The sequence below is a fragment of the Lissotriton helveticus genome, chromosome 1_1 (assembly GCF_964261635.1).
Source record: "Lissotriton helveticus chromosome 1_1, aLisHel1.1, whole genome shotgun sequence".
Taxonomy (NCBI): domain Eukaryota; kingdom Metazoa; phylum Chordata; class Amphibia; order Caudata; family Salamandridae; genus Lissotriton; species Lissotriton helveticus.
This window is the reverse complement of record NC_136057.1, coordinates 1,000,830,837-1,000,853,478: the sequence shown is the minus strand read 5'-3', so window position 1 is coordinate 1,000,853,478 and position 22,642 is coordinate 1,000,830,837. Positions and strand designations below refer to the sequence as shown.

The window sequence follows — 22,642 nt, the reverse complement described above, 5'->3', positions numbered from 1 at the left end:
GACCATCACTAACAGTTGCCTTGTTGTTTTTTAAGTTCCTGATGGCCCCGCATACCTCTGATAGGGTAAGCAATGAGCACAAGGATTCCCATTCAGCGCTCTCCACACGTGCCCGATTCGCCTTTTCTAAATACCGATTAATGTCTGCCACCCTATGGATCTCTCCTGATTCATACAGGTTGATATAGTATTTTGTGAAATAATCCTGCATAATTGCCCCTCGCAGGTACCTAATTGTGCTATCGTCAGCCTCTATTGAGACCACAGTCTACACCGCCCATCGCAGTCTCAGAAGTTTTGCAAGCGAGTGTCCTGGCCTATCACCCTCGCCATATGATCTTGCTACGGCGCATTTGCTAAGGAAATGTATGTCTCTGTCTGTTTTTTCTCTGTAATTTCATATGAATACTAAGCAACGTTTCTGTGGTGCCCTGCTCACAGTATAGGGACATTCGATTTTTGAGTTCAGCCTCAAATTTAGCTTGGGAATTACAGACTGCTTTGGGTATGCCATGTCCTAAGTATTCACTTTCCTCATATCACTGATTTAAATATCCCCCAAAGTACGCCATAAGTATCTACTGAGCCAGTATTTGTCTTAAAGTATTGAGTAATGTCTTGTCTACTCTCCTTAAAGGCATTATCCAGCAGCAAAGTAGAATGGGGACACCACAGTTTGTGTTTGTGCATCTCTACAGGTATTATCAGTGTTAGTGTTGTGGGGAATGATCCGAATGCATGCACACAAGGTGTTGGCGTCCGTTGTACAGCTAGGCATGTCTCTCCACGAGGTCATGTTGTTGTAGAATAGTGTGCAGTGTCTCCTGCTCCCTCCAGTGGATTCTGTCCCTCTCTCCTATGGTATCCAGAGTGAGGTGCAATGTCACATTGTGATCTCCGGCCCATATCAAGACTGTAGGTTTCATTTGTTGGGCTTTGGTAATGATTGATATGAAAAATATGGGATCATTGAGGTTTAAACCACATGAGTTGATGGAACCACATTGGACATATAATGTTGCGCTTGTAAGATTATATACTGGCCTTTGGGATCTATAATACCCTGAATATTAGTGTACAATAGCTCTCTGTGGATGAAAATCACTATTCCCCAGTGTATGCAGAGAATGAGGCAAAGAATCTGTAGGAGCTTCAATTTTTGGCAATATTGAGCTTATGGTAGCACACAAGATCCGCCTCCTGCAAGCATAATATATGTACTGCATTACGAGATACATAGGTTAGTATCTGGTGTCTTTTTTTAGGATTGTTCAGCCCACTAACATTCCTGGTGATAGGCTTAATTTTCCCTCCACCTGTATCCTGCATTTGCTGCTTGGCAGACCAGTATGTAAAGTGGGAGCCCGCTCCCCGTCTCTAAGTGTGCATACATGGACCACTTAAGTAAATTACTTTCAGTGTTGACCATAAAATCTCTAACTCCGCCCCCTCCATTTTCAGTGGATTGTCCTATTCCCCAAAACACAATTTGCGAGGAACAGCAACATATCAATCGAAGGTGCCCCATATCAACCACAAAACAATGGTGCTAAGCAAATTGGAGGCAGCCAGAAAAATCAGGTATCATTAATGCCCATTTTCGAAGAAATTAACAAGAGTGGGGATCCACCTGCTGGCCCTGCCTCTCAACTGGCTGAATGATGCCTGTTAAAACACAGACATGGAGTATGCACCACCTCGTGGGCAAACAGAGTGTGTACCTCAGGTGCATCGGCAGCCCAGTACGTAGGGTCATCTGATATCAGCATGTTGGGGGAGCAGGGTTTTCTATACCTTCCGGTGTCAACAGTAAACAATCCCCGTCACTAGTCATATGGACCGTTGTTTATCGACAAGGAGAAATGGATTAATCATCTTTATTAATCTAACAATACAACAGATTTGGATGATTTTAGAACAGTCAATAAAGAGAGTTTGGTATGAGTTAAAACATTTTATCTTTCGGTGTCTCAGGTTTTCCAATTTATAAAACAAATAATTAGGGCCCGATGTAGGAAGCCTAATACCGGTCGGTAACGGCCGAAATTACAGAATTTCGGCCGTTACCGACCGGTATTAGGCTTTTCTGATGTAGGGGCCTAATCTAAGGATTCTGTAATTTACAGAATCAGTAATTTAAGGAATCGGTAAATTACCGAATTCTTAAATACCGATTCGGTACATTACCGAATTCCTAATGTAGGGAGCACTTAAATGAGTGCTTTTCCCATGTTTGGATTCGTTATTTACCACCAACTACAAGTTGGTGGTAAATAACGAAAACCCCCAAAAAAGCTATTTCATGCAAATTATTTCAGTGCCATGTGGCAGACATACATGCCCTTAGGGCATGTATGTGTGCCACATGTGTACCCATACACAATTGAGGAGTGCAACAGGGAGTCAAAGTGACACCCTGCCATCCTTCAATGTTTTCCCCCTTTTACCAAATCGGTATTTACCGATTCGGTAATTCCCATTCATTCCTATGGGCCTCCAGGCCTATAGGAATGAATGGGGAATACTGAATCGGTAAATACCGATTCGGTAAATACCGAATCTTAACGATTCGGTAATACTTACCGAATTTTTCCCTACATAGCATTTACCGATTCTAAAATACCGAATCGGTAAAATTCGGTATTTTAGAATCGGTAAATGTCCCTCACCAACATCTGGCCCTTAGTCTTTTAAGCACCAGCATTGGAAACGAACATAGTCCAAGACCTAGACTACAACTCAGCTAAACTGGCTTCACTGTATGAGGTGGCAGTGTTGGCTTCTTCGTGACCTGACCTGTGTATTAATCTATATCTCTTCAATGCCTGACCCTAAAATGGCCACCATTCGGGACACTCCATATTCACTAAACTGGTAAACCCCATGATACGGCATATGCCCTGCACATCCTGAAAACCACAAAGAGGGGCTAGAGGAGAGCGCAAAGACCACACTATTAAGCGGCTGGCTTGTTGCGAAGGGAGAAGCTGGGTATGACGACGCACCTAAACCAGTCATTAAACAACTAGCGCACCAGGTCGCAAGAACCTCCGGAGCCTTGCAAAATGTCCGGCAAGTACGGTACCCCCCTTCAGCAGCAGCGCCTTCGACGAGTTGGAAACGCAAGGCGGCCAGTGGCTGACCCGGCGGCGCCTGACTTATGTCGCCCAAAAAGACCATAAATAATAAGGTCTCGCAATACTTCGAGGTGGCAGCCACCAAGACCCCCGATAAGGGAGTGACGTCACGATCCTCGACAATGGTGTTAACATGCGAAGATCTTATAGCCTCCCTTCGAGAATTTCGGCAAGACCTCCGAGCAGATATTAAAGCAGACATGGACGCTTCATTTGAATCACTTCGCACAGAGGCTAGGGAGAAGCTGGGAGCTCTACAGGCAGATGTAGATTCGGTGGGGACACGGACGCTTGACCTCAAAGCCAAATACCAAGATGTGGAGACTCACCTCAAACCCCTGGAAGAAGGAGTAGTGGAACTATGTAGTCAGCTCCGAGCAGCCACAATCAAATGCGAAGATCTGGAGAATCGCGCCCGGTGCAACAATACAATATCCACGTTCGTGGCCTGGCAGAAGAAAGCAAAGGCCCAGATCTGGAGGCGTTCATGGTAGGGCTCTTCTCGACTGTCCTGGGGGAAAATGGACCGGAGGTCACACTGGAGAGAGTCCACCGAGTGGGGCCGAGGCGTCCGGGGGAGTCTAAAAAACCAAGAGACATTTTAGCAAAATTCTGCTCTTTTAAAGTGAAGGAGAGGGTTTTGCAAAAGGCGAGATTACTGGACACCATCTCCTTTCAAAACACCACCTGCACACTCTACCAAGATGTGGCCCAAGCTACGCTCCTGAAGCGCCAGCAATTTCGTCCGATCACTAATTTTCTAAGGGACAAGAGCATTAAATATCGCTGGACCTACCCCTTTGGGATCACATTTCAATGGAACAACAAAACTTGCCACTGCGAGGAGATTACGGAGGCGGCAGACATACTGGGCTTGGAGATACCTGATAACCCAATGGAGGACCCTGGGGCCCAAAAAAGAACCCGACCGTCTGGAGGGGGCTCAGTGGAGACAGATAAGCAGGAAAACTACGACACAGTCCAGATGAACTGCAGGCCGGCCGGACATTTGGGGAGATCTTTCTCCAACGGGAGGTGACTACAGATGATTGACTGGAGAGATGAATGGAGCGGAGGACTTGCAATGAACATCTGAGCAGAATACTGTTCTCTAATTGATTCCCCCTCTACGCTTTCCCACCCACGAGTGTGTAACCTGGTAACACTTGTGGCTTCGCCTCAGTGGCCCGTGTGTGGTAGAAGGGTGCAACACACGCGGGGGATCCAGGGGCTGCCGGAGATGTGGTAAGGAGGGGAAGCGGGGGGAGGTTACACAGCCTGGGGTGGGCCGCCCAGACTGAGATACTTTCTGGCTTTTACCTCCTGCTACTCAGGAAACAAGGAGGAGAAGTAAAACAAACTGTTGCATACGAGATATATCATGTTCTTTACATGTTTGCCTTAATACATTTACAGTTCAAGGGGTCTGGGATACGGGAATGGTCACGCTCTTCGAGTGTGTTCATACCAGGAGTCTTCTCTCTATGATGGGAACTCTCCACACTCGTTTTTATAGTTTAAGTAGTTTTGTTAAATTGGTTTGGTGTGGTGGTACCTGGGGGTTTTTCCTTTTTTTCCCTTTCTTTCCACTTGCACGGGGGTTGGCAATCCAGAAAGGGGCGAGGTGGGGCTTGCGCGGGGTCAAGGAAGGACTCACAATCATAGGGGAGGTTACACATAGCAATTAAGTCAATAACATGGAATGTTGGGGGACTTAACTTCCCGTATAAACGTCAGCGCATGTGGAAATACCTGATTGACCATAATGTTCAAGTGGGCGCTTTGCAGGAGACGCACCTCAAAAAATCTGAAATACACCGATTAAAACATAGGGCCTACCCACAAATATTTAGTTCATCTCATATAAATAAACATAATGGGGTGGCATTTATGTTTCATACGGGGGTTCCATTTCAGATGCTAGATGCCAAAGCTGAGAAATTGGGGCGCTATATCCTGGTCAGAGGGGAGCTGGGGGGCAGGGCCTGCACATTTTCTGCGCTCTACGCACCCAATCAAGGACCACAAGACTTTCTACTCTCCTTTCTCTCAATCCTAGAGAATTTTGCAGAAGGGGATCCTTATCTTCAGGGACCTTAACCTTATGTGGGATCCAACTCTAGACACCTCTAATTCCAATAGAACGACAACGGGGATAGCTGGTAGGGCGCTTAAGGCACAGCTGCAACGCTTGGGACTGATAGATACTTGGAGGGACAGTAATCCGGCTGTGCGCGACTACACCTTTTTCTCTCACTCCCATAGAACATACTCCCATATTGACTATATATTCCTTAGCCAATCCCTGCTGCCCTCACTACTACAAACACACATACACCCGATCTGATTATCTGACCACGCCCCACTTGAACTGACCCTTTTCTGGCCGAACCCCCGCCCTAAACACGTACGCTGGTATTTCCCCAACTTCCTATGTGGAGACAGACTTCTCCGGGATGAGATTAGACAATCTATAAAACAATTTATTGAGCAAAACGACCCCGCCCTCACTTCCCACGCCACAACCTGGGACGCTTTTAAAGCCGTCATCCGGGGGAACTGCATTGAATTGGCCGCCACTCTGAAGTCCCAACAAAAGGAGGAACGTCTCCTATTGGAATCAGAATTACAAGCCGCAGAAACTGCACATAAAACCTCCCCTTCAGCTCCTGCATTGAAAAAAGTCACTGCCTTAACGGGGAAACTGCAGGCAATATATTCCAATAGGGTGAAAAGACTCTCCTACGGCTTCAAACTGGGAACTACACGGGGGGAAATAAAGTGGGATCCCTTCTTGCACGCCAATTGAGGATCAAACAAGAACGTGAGTATATTAAGCTTATTGTGGATGACGCGGCGTCTCCCACAAGACGGAAGAAGAGAAGGCACTAGCCTTTTAAACCTTCTATCGCAAGCTATATACCTCAGATGACCCGAGGCCCCAAGATCAACAGTCTTATCTAGATTCCACGGATCTCCCCCAGGTCCCCAAGTCTGTCAATGAAGATCTGACCCTACCTATCACCCAGGAGGAGGTGCAGAAAGCAATTGATGCACTTAAACTCCGGAAATCGCAGGGGCCCGATGGATACACGGCTCATTTTTATCGTATCTTTGCCCCCAACATAGCTCCATTTTTAACTACCTTATTTAATGACATCGCCTCCACACAACAGACCACTCCGTCTATGAGAGAGGCGATAGTAGCAGTGATCCCCACACCAAGTAAAAAGCCCACGGCCTGCTCTTCATATCGCCCAATTGCCCTCCTAAAGATTTATACAAAAATATTAGCCACCCGCCTTGATTCTTTGCTCCCTTTCCTTATTGACCAGGACCAATCCAGCTTTATTAAGGGCCTACAGACCCACGATAACTTGAGACGCATTATCCATATTATAGAAAAGGCTCAGAGGAAACATATTCCAACGGCTCTTCTCGCGCTGGACCCAGAGAAGGCGTTTGACCGGGTCAAATGGTCCTTTTTGTTTCAATTTTTACAGAGATTTGGTTTCTCTGAGGCCTTCATTGGTATGATCCGAGCCAATTACCATGCTCCAACCTCGCGGGTATTAGTAAATGGGGTGGCATCTTCCCCATTCCCCCTGGCTCGTGGGACAAGGCAGGGGTACACGCTATCCCCCCTTCTATTTGCTTTGTGCATTGAACCACTGGCACACAAGATCAGGCACAACCCTGCTATCACAGGGATGCGCTTCGGTTTAGACGATCACAAGGTTTCATTATTCGCTGACGATGTGCTCCTCCAGATTACTAACCCGCAAATTTCTCTCCCAGCCATCCAAGAAGAACTGGCACAATTTGAGTGTGCGTCCAGATTCAAAACTAATTTGACCAAGTCCTTTCTGCCTAATTTAACCCTTCCTGCTGAAGTCTGGCATCAGATAGGGAGCACCACTCCATTCTCTTGTGTAACCAAGGAAATCACATACTTAGGAGTTCGACTCACTCCACGAATCTCCGACCTTTATAAAGCTAATTTCCCTCCGCTGCTTCGCCAATTAAAGAACGATATGGTCCGTTGGAGTACAGCATATATCACATGGCTGGGTAGAATCAACGGCATTAAAATGAACGCACTCCCTTGTGTGCTCTACCTCTTTCAGGGTCTCCCCATCCCTGTGGATGGGGGCCTCTTCACAGAAATCAAATGTATGGTGACTAAGTTCATCTGGCAGGGGAAAAGGGCTCGTCTGCCCTACCGCCTGTTGATGTGCCCCCGTCGGGAGGGTGAGTTAGCTCTCCCGACTTCCAAGGGTACTATAGAGCAGCTCAGCTTCGGGTGATCACGGAGTGGTCGCTGCGAGAGTCAGATAAGCATTGGCTTCACATAGATCGCCAACACACAGGCCGTACTATCTGGGACCTGCTCTGGAAGCCCAAAGTTGACAGGCCAACCAAAGCATATATCAGCACACCCACCTCCACCACACTCCAAGACAGGCTTACTACACGACTACAGCTGACCACTTTCCCCTCCCCACACACGCCCATCCATTACAATGCGGCCTTCCCCCCAGCACTGCACAAGGGACCTTTTGAGGCTTGGAAGGAGGGTGGGTGCCACACGAATTCCCACCTGTTCCACAAAGGAGAGCTCCTCACGTTTAGTGAATGCCAGCAGCAGTTCGCATTAACCAGTAGGGAACATTTCCGCTACTTACAGCTCAAACACTGGGTGTTGCAGCCCTCGGTGCGGCGGGCCGCCACCAGGGATCTACTCCCCATTGAAAAATTTGCCCAATCAGGAATTTGCTCTAAGCGGTGCATCTCCTTCCTTTACGCACTTATTCAGTCCTTAAGCCCCCGCACCACTCCAAGATACAGAGGCTTCTGGGATACCCTAATAGACACTCCACCCAAGGGAAAACAATGGGAACGTCTACACAATGACATTACGAATTTTAACCGATCAATGTACTTGAGAGAAGCGCACTACACGGTTGTGTATGACTGGTATCTATACCCTCAGAAATTACACAGGATTTTTCCTAATACCTCAGACAGATGTTGGAGGGGGTGTGGCCTTATGGGCGACTTTAAACATATCTGGTGGGACTACCCACATATTCAGCCTTTCTGGAAGGACATCCTCTCTCAAATGAAGCTTATTTTGGGATACCCAATCCCTCAGACCCTAGAACACACTTTGTTAGGGATACGAGACCCCCTTTTAAAGCGTCAAACACAAAGTGATTGCTCTGTTATGTGGCTGTGCCTGGGGGCCGCTAAAATGGCCCTAGTAGCTGCATGGAAGCAACCAGAGGCCCCCTCACTGACTCAGTGGCACACAAGATTGTCGAGGGCAGTGGCCCTCGAGAGTATGGCAGACATTATAGATGACACCAGGAAGGAATTTGAATATACATGGTCCCCGCTGGTGGGCTACCTTTCTGAAGGCCTTCCACTTACGGCCTTCTCGCCAAGGCTTAGAGCCCTCAATTTGTTCCTTATCTAGGGGTCTAGCTTCTCAGCGGCAAGTGCACGTCGCTCAAAATCAACGAGGAGACAACAGACACCTAACCCCCCCCCCCCCCAATACACATATTTTGTTGCTGACACCACGGCACCCTTGTTTTTGTTGTTCTACTGTTTTGTTATATCTGTCAAAATTCCCTGTAACGCCCCCCCCATGGGGGGGCGACTGGTATGCTGTTACAGACTTGCACCAAACGATACTTGTTGTATATTCTTAGAATGGGGACCTTTTCGAGCCATAGAACTTGGGACAAAGATGACACTCCTACTAGCCCTCTGTAACTCCTGGCTCTCCCCCTATGTTTGCATGTATTGTGCATGTTGCTGAGGTTCCGTGACAATTTGAACCCGTGTTTTCAACATTGTCGTAAATACATAATTTTGGTATCAGTGAACCGCAAATGATCCATTTAGCATATCCTGGTGTTTTCGCTATGCTACGAGCAAGAGCACTCCTGCTATGAACACATTTCTGATCTACCCATGGCATCCATCTTAGATCACGGAAGCCATTTTGTGTTTCTTGCCCTCACGTAGACAATGGACACGCAGTGACCTCTAGCACCTAAGGACACGTAGACTTTAGCCGGAGATTCACCTTGCTAGCGACACGTGCACCTTAGAACAGAACACGCCATGGCCGCATGACTCGACAGAAGTTGCCTCCACTGCCTGAGGCCAGTCCTGCTATACTGGTTCTCGTGTTCGTTGGCCTGATCATGATTAGGCAGCCGAATCTGGTAGCCTTGCCCATTTACGACCCACAAACATCTCTTATCCTACTTTTCTATCTTCTGCACCTGGCTCTGCTCCTTTCCTTCTGGGCCTTTATTAGGGGGAGGTAACGAAATTTACAATGAGGCGGTCCGGGTCTTGAATGAAAAGTTGACATGGGATTATGATGGAATAGTGGGAACCCCTCGTTCGTAATGTTTTGACATCAGATATTGCTGACGATTCCTGTGCAACGCCAAAATATTTATTGTTTAAGATACAAAGGTTTTGGAACGTGCTAACATGTAAAGAATTTTGCCTGAAGCCCAATATTCGATATATAAGGAGCAACCCTCGTTGTACAATTCGAACAGGCTCCTAGACACTGCCCATGTGTAGTTTCTGTGACTTCTGTGTCCCTGCAGTAATAAACCTTTGGTCTTTGACGCCACCACCGAGAAGCCCGTGTTTCTGTTTATTTGTGCACCGAGACAGGTAGAACTCCGGGGTCTTCGGGTGTTATCCCTGACACCTCTGGACGGAACCAAAAAGTCCAGAACTCCATTGCTCGTCTATGGTCATATTAAAACCAAATAAACATATTTTGACAAAAAAATATCAATGCTCAATATGAAACCAGAAAACCTACAATCAATCCCGGCTTCTCAACTTGACCAAATTGTGTGATCCTAGGCAATTGTTTTATTTCACTTTGCCTCCCTTTTCTTTGTTATCACCTGTAAGCCCAGCTTAAATATATGTGTTCAGGATAGGCAGTGTACAAAACCTTCTCGTGTGTTTGATTTAATAAACTTTAATTTTGCCCATGTAAATTTTCATCCCAGGCCAACCAGAAGGTTTGACGTGACAACTGACTTGCCTCTTAGTTCCCTATTGGCATTATTGTCAGGGTGCAAAGGGGCATGAATGTCTCTATGTTCATTTTTAAAAGCTATCACTTTTAAAAAATACTGCTCAATGCACTGATATAATTTGATGCCCTAAGGTGAAAAGCTTCCATATGTTAATGAAATAAAAAGTTTGGACTGTCATTTTTATACTCGTATGTTGCAAGATGTTTAAAAAAATTAATGTGTGCCTAAAGTTAAGTGATGCAGGATACCTTATTTGTTTCTTTTTTCTACCTCAGTTATCTTGTAAATAAAGTCTAGCTCTTTTATTTAACATCTTTCTGAAAGTTAGTGCTTTCTTAAGTAAACAGCAGCCCAGTGCAGTCATTCAGCATGGGGATACATGTGAAGATCAGTAAGGCTGAAAGCGCCCCTCCTTTCACTATCACTGAGATAGATCAATTAAAACCAACTACATATCACATGCCTAAAGGCACTCTAACGTGGTGGAATAAGTGTACACAGATTCAGGTCTTAACCCCCGAACAAGCCAAATATCCCAATTGAGGCAAGTACCTTTAAAGAGGAAAAAGACTGGTCGAATGGATGTCAGCAGAGGAGATTCATATGAAACTTAGCAGGAGGGGCTATAAGGTGGAGAGGGTGTCCATGTGTGGTGGGATCTGGGTGACAGACTCTTGGCCCCGGATTCTGCCCCAAACAGTGGTGACAGTGATGGCACCAAATAGTAGCCATTTGCTGGGTGGGATCCCCGAGTCAGGGAAGGAGGGAGTGTATCTGACTCTTTCAGTTGTGCGCCTGTTGTTTCCTCCTTGGGCAAGGAATGAGATTGACTACAGCGCTGTTGGGTACTGTTCCCTTGCTTACCTTCTGTACACGGTGTTTACTGTTATTACCGCAGTAAAGCTGGTTTATATTAAAGTGGAAAATAAAGGTTTAAAAAAAGAAAGAAAAGGCTTAACCCACAGGAACAGTACAACAATAACCTAAGCCACAGCAGCAAATATTATGTAAACTTACAGGCTGAAGTTGAGTCTAGGGGAACCTCTTCCCTGGCTACTGTGGTTGTCAGACCAGGAAGGATGATGCCATCTTTTCTACACTTGAGCATCACAATCTGCTACCATGGCAACGAATGAAGCCTAGGCATTATTTCTGCAGCACATGAGCTCTTTTGGCCTTTATGATGGAGTTCCTATTGAAGTGACTGTGTTTGCCTGTGGGCAACCCATCCTTACATGTTGTAAACATGAATGACCATGAAGCGCACGACATGCCGCTGCTAGACTATGAGGACAATGAGTGCACCTGGGAGCGTACAGATTCCTGTGCCGTCGTGGGACACCTCCTATTTGTGTACATTATGCTGATTATTACTGTGACCTTCATCTACAGGACATATCGTATGGTAGGCCTCTCCGGCTCCTCTGCACCTAGATGGCAGAGGTGGAAGGGTTTGGATAATTTGATATTCAATCAAAACAATTGTTATAGCGGTAAAATATTAAAGGGTAACGGTGCAGTGCTTTGAGCTTGTATGAGATAGACTCGTGAGTAACAAAAAAAATCTATTTAATGCATTTTGTATTCAAAACAGCATACTTAATCTGTTCCTTTTCCCTGTCTGTTTATTGAAAGAACAATAATATACTAGTTATTTGAAGTTCTAGAAATTGTTCTGTGATAGAGGTATTAAATATGCAGAAGCAATCGAAGAGGCATGCAAGTTGGCAAAGACTGGACAGTTCCTATATTTTCATAGACTCCATGCCTACAATTGAACGTGCAAATCATATATAACACATTTGGAAAGCTTAACAGTATCACCCTCCAGCTTGTACCCTTCAGGTATACAAGCCTTTTGAAAAAATCAAGGATTAAACCAAAAAAGCGTTAAAAGCACGAATATTATAGATTGCAGGCCCCAAGGATTAGACGGATTTTGAATACACTGGATGGCAAAAGCTTTTGTAAGAACTGCTGAAACAGATCCAAGACAGTATGTGGCCAGGGTTTGGCATGGCAGTTCTTGTGGCATAGTTTCCAGGGCATCCGAGTTGCATTGGGAAATAGTTCCAAACGTTTTGGAAGCTGTGTTTTTGGCAAACGTACACAAGGAAACTTATGATTTAACCTAGATCATGAGTTTTCAAAGCTTGCCTTGATTTGCGAGGAATGAAGCAAGTGGCCTCCAATGAAGATTTTTTTTTTTTACTCATTGCAATACAGATATTTTCTTCCATAGTTACTGAATGAAAGCTAGGGAGGGGTCTCCTGACCAGAACCTTTGAAAATGCAGTCTTTTGTGTACCCTCTTTAATATGCAGCTCAAGCACTGTGTGCAGATCATGGTTTCTTATAAGACTACTGTATGTTTTATCCTGCACACACTACTTTGATTTTAGGTATTTCTTGAGTCTCTTCTTTTTGGTTGATTGTCTTTAATAATATTTTGTCTACTGGGGGATTGGGTTGCGCATCATCTATTCGCTGTATTTCAGTTTTGTATCTCCCTAAACCTTTCCACATGTGTGACACAGCAATGTTTGTGACCCTTGACATTTGTTTTGTTAGAGTTGGTATAAGTGTTGGGACACTCCATTTTGGGGGATTGTTTGCTCCAATATTGTTAGAAAAATATTGCATGACAGAAATATCCTGTCTTAAATATCGTTGACAACATGATTGTCCTGTTTGGTGATGTTTTATGATCTATTAGCAACTCTAAAGGGGCAATGTGTTTGTTAAGTATATTTAGGACATGATATTTCTGTCAGAAGATTTGTTGGTTACAGTATTCTGGTATGGTACCATCTGGTATGGTACCAAATTTCATCTAAATTATTGTTTTACTGGATTTTTGTTGTGGTTCTCAAGGTATTCTGTATGAGTAGCCTTTTTGCCATTCATGCATGAATAGGCATTTTCTTTAAATGATTACTAGATACAGAGGTTTTGGTCACCCTATGAGGAAGCATTCTGCCCTACACCAAATCTGTCTTCCTCATCTGATAGTTCGGGCGGTGTATTTGGTAAGCATCCTTTAATTAGAATTACTAGCTTGTGTTAACCAGCCCCTCCACCCTTCCAAATTAATTAAAAACTAAAAACAGAAGGCCCTTACCTGCGTGGCTGCCTCCTCCTCTACCTGGCCGCTCTCCTTCCTGATCCTCGCCGCCCTTCTTCTATGAAAAAACCCTATGTTGTACATCTTGCGCATGTAGAGAAAGAGTTAGATAGCGTTGGGGTAAAAATTACTATTCCTACTCCAGTGAGTGAAACAGTAAGGAAAGTGTTGGATAGGCGAGGGGTAAAAATTACTATTCCCACTCCAGTAAGTGTAACAGTAGGGAAAGTGTTGGATAGCGGAGCGGTCGAAATTACTATTCCCACTCCAGTGAGTGTAACAGTAACGAAAGTGTTGGATAGCGGAGGGGTAAACATTACTATTCCCACTCCAGTAAGTGTAATAGTAGGGAAAGTGTTGGATAGCGGAGGGGTCAAAATTACTATTCCCACTCCAGTGAGTGTAACAGTAGGGAAAGTGTTGGATAGCGGAGGGGGTCAAAATTACTATTACCACTCCAGTGAGTGCAACAGTAGGGAAAGTGTTGGATAGCGGAGGGGTCAAAATCACTATTCCCACTCCAGTGAGTGCAACAGTAGGGAAAGTGTTGGATAGTGGAAATGTAAAAATTACTATTCCCACTCCAACGAGTGCAACAGTAAGGATTAATTAATAAACTATTAATTTAAATATATTTTATAATTTTAGAATTATATAAAAATGTACAAATATATAGATTATATATATATATATATATATATATATATATATATATATATATCTATATATATATATATATATATATATATATATATATATATATATATATATATATATATATATATATAGATATAGATATATACCAATAACACAAAATGTATTTACAAAAACATTCTATTATAAATTAAAACATTAAGCTGTTTACAAATATTTAAACTTAAATTTCCCAATACAGTCAGTGCAACAGTAGGGAAATTGTTGGATAGCGGTGGGGTAAAAATTATTATTCCCACTCCAAATGGAGCAACAGTAGGGAAAATGTTGGATAGCGAAGGGGTAAAATTTACTTATCCAATTCCAATGAGAACAGCAGTAGGGAAAGTGTTGGATAGCGGAGGGGTCAAAATTACTATTCACAGCGCACACACCTAAGGAGGCGTTAATCACTTTTCTGAGGTATTCAATTGTTGACAGAACAAACAGGGATGTATGCAGCCTGAATAACAAACTGATTTGTTTTAAGGTAAAACACCTATATTGGCATGTAAAAAAGAAAATAACGTTGAGAGCATGTTGTGTAGTGAAGTTATGCAGCAGCAGGGAATGGGGGTAGAAAGCCCTTGCATTGAAATTTACTCAAGGAGTTTTTGGCCACTCCTGGGGAACATGCTGTCCAATGGAATTAATTGAAAGAATAGTTTCTGAACTACATTGCTGTTCTGGAAGACATTAGTGGTTAATTTTCCGCAGAGAGGAAAAATGAATCCTTATGTATTGTCTGGGACCTATAGGGCTATGCATATTACAGAAACCTGATACAACTGGGGAGTTGGAAGTTTTTAAGAGTGTGATCTTGTATCTTGATAATCATTTCACTTCCGCAGTATGCATAGCAGTCACAAGACAAGCACTCATTCAAATACAGCAGGAGAAATTTCAAAGCATTGTAGACTATTTGCTCTTAAAGAACTGGCGATCACATGCAAATGTGGCAATTTACGCAATCAACTAGTGCGTGACCAGATCGTAATGTATACAAAAAATAAGTCCATTCAAGATAAGGTATAAGTTGAAGGAGAAGAGGAAGCTTGTTTCAAAGACATTATAGCCATGTTGAGAAAAAGCAGAGTTGTCTGATTGTTGCACCAAAGCTACATTATCGCTCCGCTGCCTGGGTTTTCCTTCGGGCCGCTACCACTGCCGCCATTGGCGATTTCGCCGAGGCTCCAGGAGTTGGCTTAGGCGCCATTCTGTCCAAACTTCATTCTCTCCGCTCGCTCCGTTCGCTCCGCTCACTCCGCCTGTCCCTTCCGACATGCCCACTACACCTGAGCTGAAGCCGGAGTCAGAGAAACAGAGCGCCGCTTGACCCACGGAGCCACAGGAGTCCAGGCTTCCCCGCTCGCGTGGCTCTTATTGCAGCGAAAAACAAACAGTAAGTCACCGACAGCATTTAGATTTTCTTTCTTCTTTATTCAAGTGCCGGTTATTGCCTTCTAGCGCCAGTGTGGGGCTTCAATGAACCTTGCCCTTTCCAGCAAGCACTGCAAAACGACCACTACGCGGTCACCATCTTGCCCCCGATAACTCGTCCACTATTCTTTTGAAAACCAAGGAATCCGGTAAGGATGGGTCCCCGACTAAAATTCGCACACCCTCTGCAGAGCCACCAAGAAAAGAGAAGCAGGCTTCCGCAAAAACGCGTCCAGCGACTGCATTAATCCCATGAATGTTCTCAGGGAGTAAGGGAGGTCCGACCTCCAAGACTGAAGAGGTATCTACCTCCCTACCCCTACCCCTACGCCTACAGGAGGAGGTCAAACTATCAGCAGCACACGTCTCAGGTATGGCTACCCCTGGGAAAAAGGGCACTATTATCCAACTGGATCGATACCGGCTCAAGTAGGGGTAGGTAGTACCCCAGGCGAAGATGGGTTGGAAGGGCTCTGCCCCCTTGTGTTCTGGACGGATGGCAAAGAGAAGGAGAAGGAGAGTAGCGAATGTTTCTATTCTGTCTCAGAAGAGGCGGAGTGGTCAGAAGATGATAGGAGTTCATCTCAGGGGGAAAGCAACTTTGAATCAGAAGTGACCTTGAACAGGACCCCCCTAACACAGCTAAAAGGGCTAACACTCAATCAAATCAGCAGGAGCCAGCGCGAGACGTAAGTTGGGATCACTCATCCTCTATGCCACTCCAGGGAAGCCCCAATTCAGAAAACCTTGTAACCCATACACCGATCCTGGAGGTCATCCACCAGGCAATTCTGGCTCATCGTGAGGAAACACGCCAGGATAGCCGCAAATCGCAGACCGCAATGTGGAAGATGCAAGGCATGGTCAGAAAGCTGTCCAAGGCATGTGCCACTGTGGGTGACAGGGTGTCAAACCTTGAAGAAAGGATTGTTGCAACCGAATCGGAGGTCGCCGCTGCCACCACTAGAGTCGAGTCCCAATGTGCCCAGGTTACTGATATTCAGTGGAAGCTGGAGGACATGGAAAACAGACTCAGGCGGAATAATCTGCGGTACTTGGGATACCTGAAGGGGTGGAGGGTTCGGATGTAAGGGGGTACATGATAAATTTGCTCAAAGTGGCATTCCCAGAGCTCACTGACTACAACTGGTCTGCAGAAATTCAGAGAGTGCATCGCACTCCGTTTAAAATTCGATCTGGTGCGGGGAGAGGGGACAAGCCAAGGGCAATTTTAATATTCTTGGGCAACTTTTTCTTACGGCAAGCCATTGCTGAAAAAGCTAGACCGGAAGCACGAAGATCCAGCGAGGGAGTCACCTTCTTCGTCAGGCCAGATTACTGCCACACAACGGTGGAGAGGCGCTGGAGGTTGAGACAGTTGATCAAACCATTTCAGGATAAACACATCCAAGTATATCTCATTAACCCTGCACAACTAAAAATAATAAATGAAGGCCGGACTCAGTACTTTGCCTCAGAAGTGAAGGCACAAGAATATTTAGACTCCCTAGGAAGTTAGGGAAACAAGTGGGTAAATGAAGGCTGGCTAGCCCTGGTCAAAGAGGGATGGGCTGCTTGGATCCTCATTCTTGTTTTCCAATCTGTTTCTTTTCTTGCTTCTTCTGTTCTTCTTCTTTTGAATTCTGTATCACGTTTGATCATAAAGTCATGCTGGGGGTGGTAAGGGGGCATTAGGCACTGAAAAGTAATTGTATGAAATGCCCAAATCGCTATCACTGCAATCATTGCAAGCACAGACTAAGGTCTGAGCTCTTCACAAGGATGGGAGGGGCTGGGGGGAAGGGAAGGGGGTGGGGGGGGTGGGCGGGTCAGGGAAGGTTGGGGGGTGACAGGGAGGTGATTAAGGGGGGAAAAAGTCATAAAAGAGAATTCATGGTACAAGTATGTTCCTATCTGTGGGAGTCGGGCATGGTTCCTATTTCGGATTAGATGGTGTCTCTATCCAGTGTTTGGTACAAATAGTGGAGGAAATGTATAACTGCATTAATGGTGAATCTTAGTTTCTGCTCTATTAATATAGGGGGGCTTAACGACTGGAAAAAGAGGCGCAGATTGGCCGAGTTTGTTAAGTCGGAATACATAGACATTTTATGTCTTCAAGAAACACATCTACCATGGGCGAAAAAACAGCTGCTCAATCTGGGGGGTTACGATATTTTATCTTGCTCTTCTCAGACTTCGACAGTAAGAGGGGTAGCCATTCTAGGGAAAACAGGACTTGGCGGGGTCAAGCGCTATAAGTCTGACCCATTAGGGAGGTGGGCACTGGCCGAAATGTGTATGGGTATAACAATCTGTGGGTTATATGGCTCCAACCAGGATGATTCTGAGACCTTTGAGTTACTAGAGAGAGAGTTGGCTAACTGGCCTCCCCCCTTGGTGGTGTGTGGTGATTTTAATATATCCGCCGATCTTACTGGTAAGAATCGGTATGCAGGCCGGAAGCCAAGGGTTTTTCGGGCCCTGTGCTCTATGATGCAGTACCACGGCCTTTCTGATGTCTGGGGAAATAAGGAGCCCGGTAATCCAGGGTACACCTACTTCTCATGCCCTTATCAAAAATACACAAAACTAGATTATTTCCTGATTTCATCTACGGAAATTAGTAAAGTCAGCATCAGGAAGTTGCCGAAGGTCCTATCAGACCATAGCCCCCTACATCTGAGCTATAATCTTCTAAAGTCACCAAGAAAACAAAGGGTTTGGACTTTGGATAGGAAACTGTTGGCAGACAGCATGTATGTTAAGCATCTGAGGAAATTGTCTAGTGAATTTTTCTACGCTAATCGGTACAGCGCATCCTGTAATAGTGTGTGGAATACATTCAAAGCAGCACTTAGGGGGGAAACGATTAGTTACGCCGCTCGGATTAGGAATAAAGTGCGGGGTGATAAGGATAGGCTATATGCTAAATTGGCAGAAGCAGAAGAACAACATGGCCTAGATATCCTACAAGGGAAAGATGGGAAAATAAGTCAGCTGAGAATTAGCTCTGTTAAAGCAGATATACATAAACAGATGGCTGTAAAAGCTGCCCTTGAATACCAAGCCTTTAAAGGCAAAATGTATGAAACGGGAACAGGCGGGTAGAGCACTGGCACTTCGAAGTAGGCAGGGTACCACTAAAAATATAATAACGAGTATCCAGGAGAATGGTCAGGAGTATGTGGAACCACAAGAGATTTTAGAGGTGTTCAAAAACTTTTATCAAACACTGTACCAGGAAGAGATGGATGGGGAGAATCCACAGGGAGAGGATCCGGACGAAGGATCTAAATTAGAGGAGCTGGAAAGCGAAATACTGTAGAGGGATATAATGATCAATGAGGTGCTAGAGACATTACAGGAACTAGCTGCTGGTAAGGCAGCAGGGCCGGATAGCATCTCATTGGAGGTCTATAAGTGCATCTCTAGCGTGCTGGTGCCACTGTTATGGGATTTATTTAATGGCATAGTAGGCACTGGTATAATACCGGAGACATGGAAGGATACAAATATAGTGATTTTCCATAAGAAAGGGAAGCCTAGGGAAAATCCTGGGTCCTACAGACCGATATCACTGATAAATGCGGACAATAAAATATACGCTAAGATTCTGGCGAAGTGTCTGGGGAGGGTTTATTGGCGGCCTAGTCTCCCCTGGCAGCAGGGGTTTATCCCAGGGCGTGGAACAACAGATCTTATAAGACGTGCAATATCTCTGTTTGAGGCCCATGCTGTCAGGGGGGGGGGGGGGTGGCCATGATCCTCCTCGATGCCGAAAAAGCTTTTGACCGCGTTAGGTGGGGCTACTTGTGGGGGTTACTGGCAGATAGAGGGTTTGGGCCAAGAATCCTGACTGCCATCAAAGCTATGTAGTCCAACCCGGTTGATAAGGTGCAGGTGATGGGTGAAAGTTCAGGGAAGATCAGTATAACAACAGGGACACGTCAGGGGTGTCCCTGTTCAATCATTTCGTTTGCTTTGTTTATAGATCCACTGATTGGGCAGATCTTACGGAATGTGGAGATTAAGCCAGTTATAATTAATAGACATGAGACCAAGATTTTAGCGTACGCTGATGACCTGGCAGTAATATCCGTGGAACCTGTCTCGGCCATGCGTGCATTAGTGAAAATTACCAAGGAGTTTGGCAGATACTCTGGGTATCGGTTGAATGAGGGGAAAACTCAGGTAATCTGTACAAAAAGCAGAGTTAAATCTGATCATAGTTATGTGGATGCCGCAACATTTCTGGGAGTGACAATTAATGCAACAGAATTAATCATAAAGGATAACTTTGTCCCGTTGTTAAAAACGATCGAACGGGACCTTAAAAGAACAGATACTCTGCACTTGTCACTCATAGGTAGATCCAACGTCCTCAAAATGACTATGGGCCAGATGTAGGTGGCCATTTACCGGCCGGTAAATGGGTTATTGGGATGTAGGGGGGCCAATTTTACCGAATCGGTAAATTTACCGATTCGGTAAATTTACCGAATCGGTATGTTACCGATTCGGTAACTTCTAGATGTAGGTGGGACTCTTCTGAGTCCCAAAGGCCTTTCAGATTCGGTATTTTACCACTCAATCCAATTGGGTGGTAAAATACCGAATCCAGGTGTGCATGCACATGTGTGCATGCACACCTATGCCATGTGACAGACAGACATGCCCTTAGGGCCTGTCTGTGTGCCACATGGCACACATGCCTGTATTTGGGGTGCTAGAGGGTGTCGAAGTGACACCCCCTGCACCCTTGCTGGAATCGGTATTTACTGAATCGGTAAATACCGATTCGGTAATGCCCATTGATTCCTATGGGCTTCAATGCCCATAGGAATCAATGGGCATTACCGAATCGGAATTTACATAATCGGTAAATACCGAATCTTAACGATTCGGTATTTACCGATTCTGTAATACCTACATCCCCCCCCCCTCTATTTTACCACTTCTTAAATACCGAATCGGTAAAATTCGGTATTTAAGAAGTGGTAAAATGAAATTACCTACATCTAGGCCCTTGTTACCTAACGTCTTGTATCTGTTTCGCTCTATTCGCTTTTTAATAGATGAGGTGTTGTTAAAATCTATGGAAAATATTTTTAGGAGGTTCTTATGGCAATACGGGAAGATTAGACGTTCGTTGAAGTTTACGTCTCTTTCACAGGATCTAGGTGGATTGGGCATCCCGAATCTAAGGTATTATCATTGGGCATGCCTATTAACGCAAATGGCAATCTTATTCGATCCTTCTACAAGTAAATCCGCTGCCCAAGATCCCGCCCATAGCAATCAAGAGGTCCCCTCTATATATGAGTTATTAATGGGGAGGGAGGCCGTGGGGGCATTATTAAGGAAAAAAGGTTGTAGGTATTTTAAGAAAATGAGATATAAGTTAGCGGATAGTGCTTGGGAGGTGTGGAAAAAAGCACAAAAGGTGTTATTGATTCCTAAGATTAATCTATATACCCCTCTCTAGAAGTCAGGGTTTTTCCCAAACTTAAGTATAGATGGGACATGGAAATACTGGGAACAACTGGGTATTCGGACAGTAGGGGATATAATGGAGGGGGAGGATGTGATGAGCTTCGGGGCGATTCAGCTGAAATATGGGATATCTAGTAGTCAAAGTCTTAAATATCTCCAGGTTATTCAAATGCTGAAATTTACAAGACCCCGCATTTCCCCTGGCAATCGCTGTAGTGCTCTGGAGTATCTGTTAAAAGGAGGGCGTAGAATCAAAACTATTTACAAAGCTTTAATATCTGGGATCCAGGATGATATGGATAAAAAGGAAGTCTCCTGGGCCAGAAAATTGGCGGATCCAGATGTGGTTCTTGATAGAGCGCTACAATTAGATAAGGAGATTTTACGTTCCTCTAATCTGAAGGCACAACATTTTAAAACATTATTTGACCTTTATTATACACCCTCCAAACTCTTCGACTGGGGTAAAAGGGAAGATAATAAATGCCCTAGATGTTTGAAAGGCCCAGCGGATCTGATGCATATGTTCCATAACTGTGAGAAATTAAGCATCATAAAAGGGGAGATAGAGACATTTTGGGAGGGGCTGCTAGGCATTAAGATCAGTCTATCCCCGACCTTGATGATCTTTGGAAGTTTTATTAAACTGGGTGTAAATAAAGAGACCGAAGCGTTCATTTTTATCTCAACGGCAGTACTGCGTAGCCTCATATCAGCAGCATGGAAGGACGAGAATGCTCCATCATTTCAAATGTGGCTGACCAGACAACTGGGTATCCATAATATCGAGGCCACACTCTATGCACTAAAGGGCAGAAAGACACGGGAATTTGGGTTAAAAATCTGGGCACCCTTGAAAGCTTGGAGAGAGTCACGATTGTAAATATGGGCTAGTAAATTCTTTTATTTTTATGTGCATAAGGTATTTAAGAACTATAATGGTTTTATTGAAGATGGAAGCATGCCCTTATATATAATGTCTATTTATCGTATTTATTGTATCTCCTTTTAGTCTTAATAGAAGGAATATTGTATGGAATAATCTATGAAATGGTCTTTCGTTTTGTACCAGTATGAATTCTCAATAAAAAAATAAAAATAAAATTAAAAAAAAGGTGCATTATCACAGGAGAAGAAGGTGGTCAACTCTGTTGGGAAAATCTCGGACAGTAAACCGAATATTAGGTCGAGCAGTGGGAACTACAATGTTTAGAAGGATAAAAGAAAATTAGAGCGCTGGGAACATGGAGAGAACTCTAACATGTGTTTTAGATGTGGCAGCATGACACATTCATCTAAATTCAACAGGTGTCCTGCAAACTCTGCTATGTGTGTAGAATGTGGCACAATAGGGCACTATGCCAGGGTGTGTAAAAGGAAGCAGAAGACATTTGAGTGGGTTTCTCCATTGGTGGTTGCCTGAAAGTCTAATGGAAAGGTTTGTCCATGTGTGGACTTGAGGTAGTTGAATGGAAACATATTAGTAGATTAGTTCCCATTACCCAGGATTGACGAAATGTTGTTGTTAACCAGGCAAGCTAAGTGGGTTTCGACATTAGGTTTGTCTGTAGTGTTGGAACAGGTGGTGTGTGTTAAAACCCAAAAGCAGGCACCTTACTACATTTTGTACAGCCTTCGGCTGTTTCCAATTCAAGTGCATGTTG

General features: G+C 44.6%; 1 protein-coding gene across 1 annotated transcript in view; it reads left to right on the top strand.

Annotated features, from left to right (window-relative positions):
* Window positions 1–22,642, top strand: part of LOC144763336 (uncharacterized) — a 167,561-nt gene that overhangs the window by 99,743 nt on the left and 45,176 nt on the right. The gene's annotated exons all lie outside the window — the stretch shown is intronic.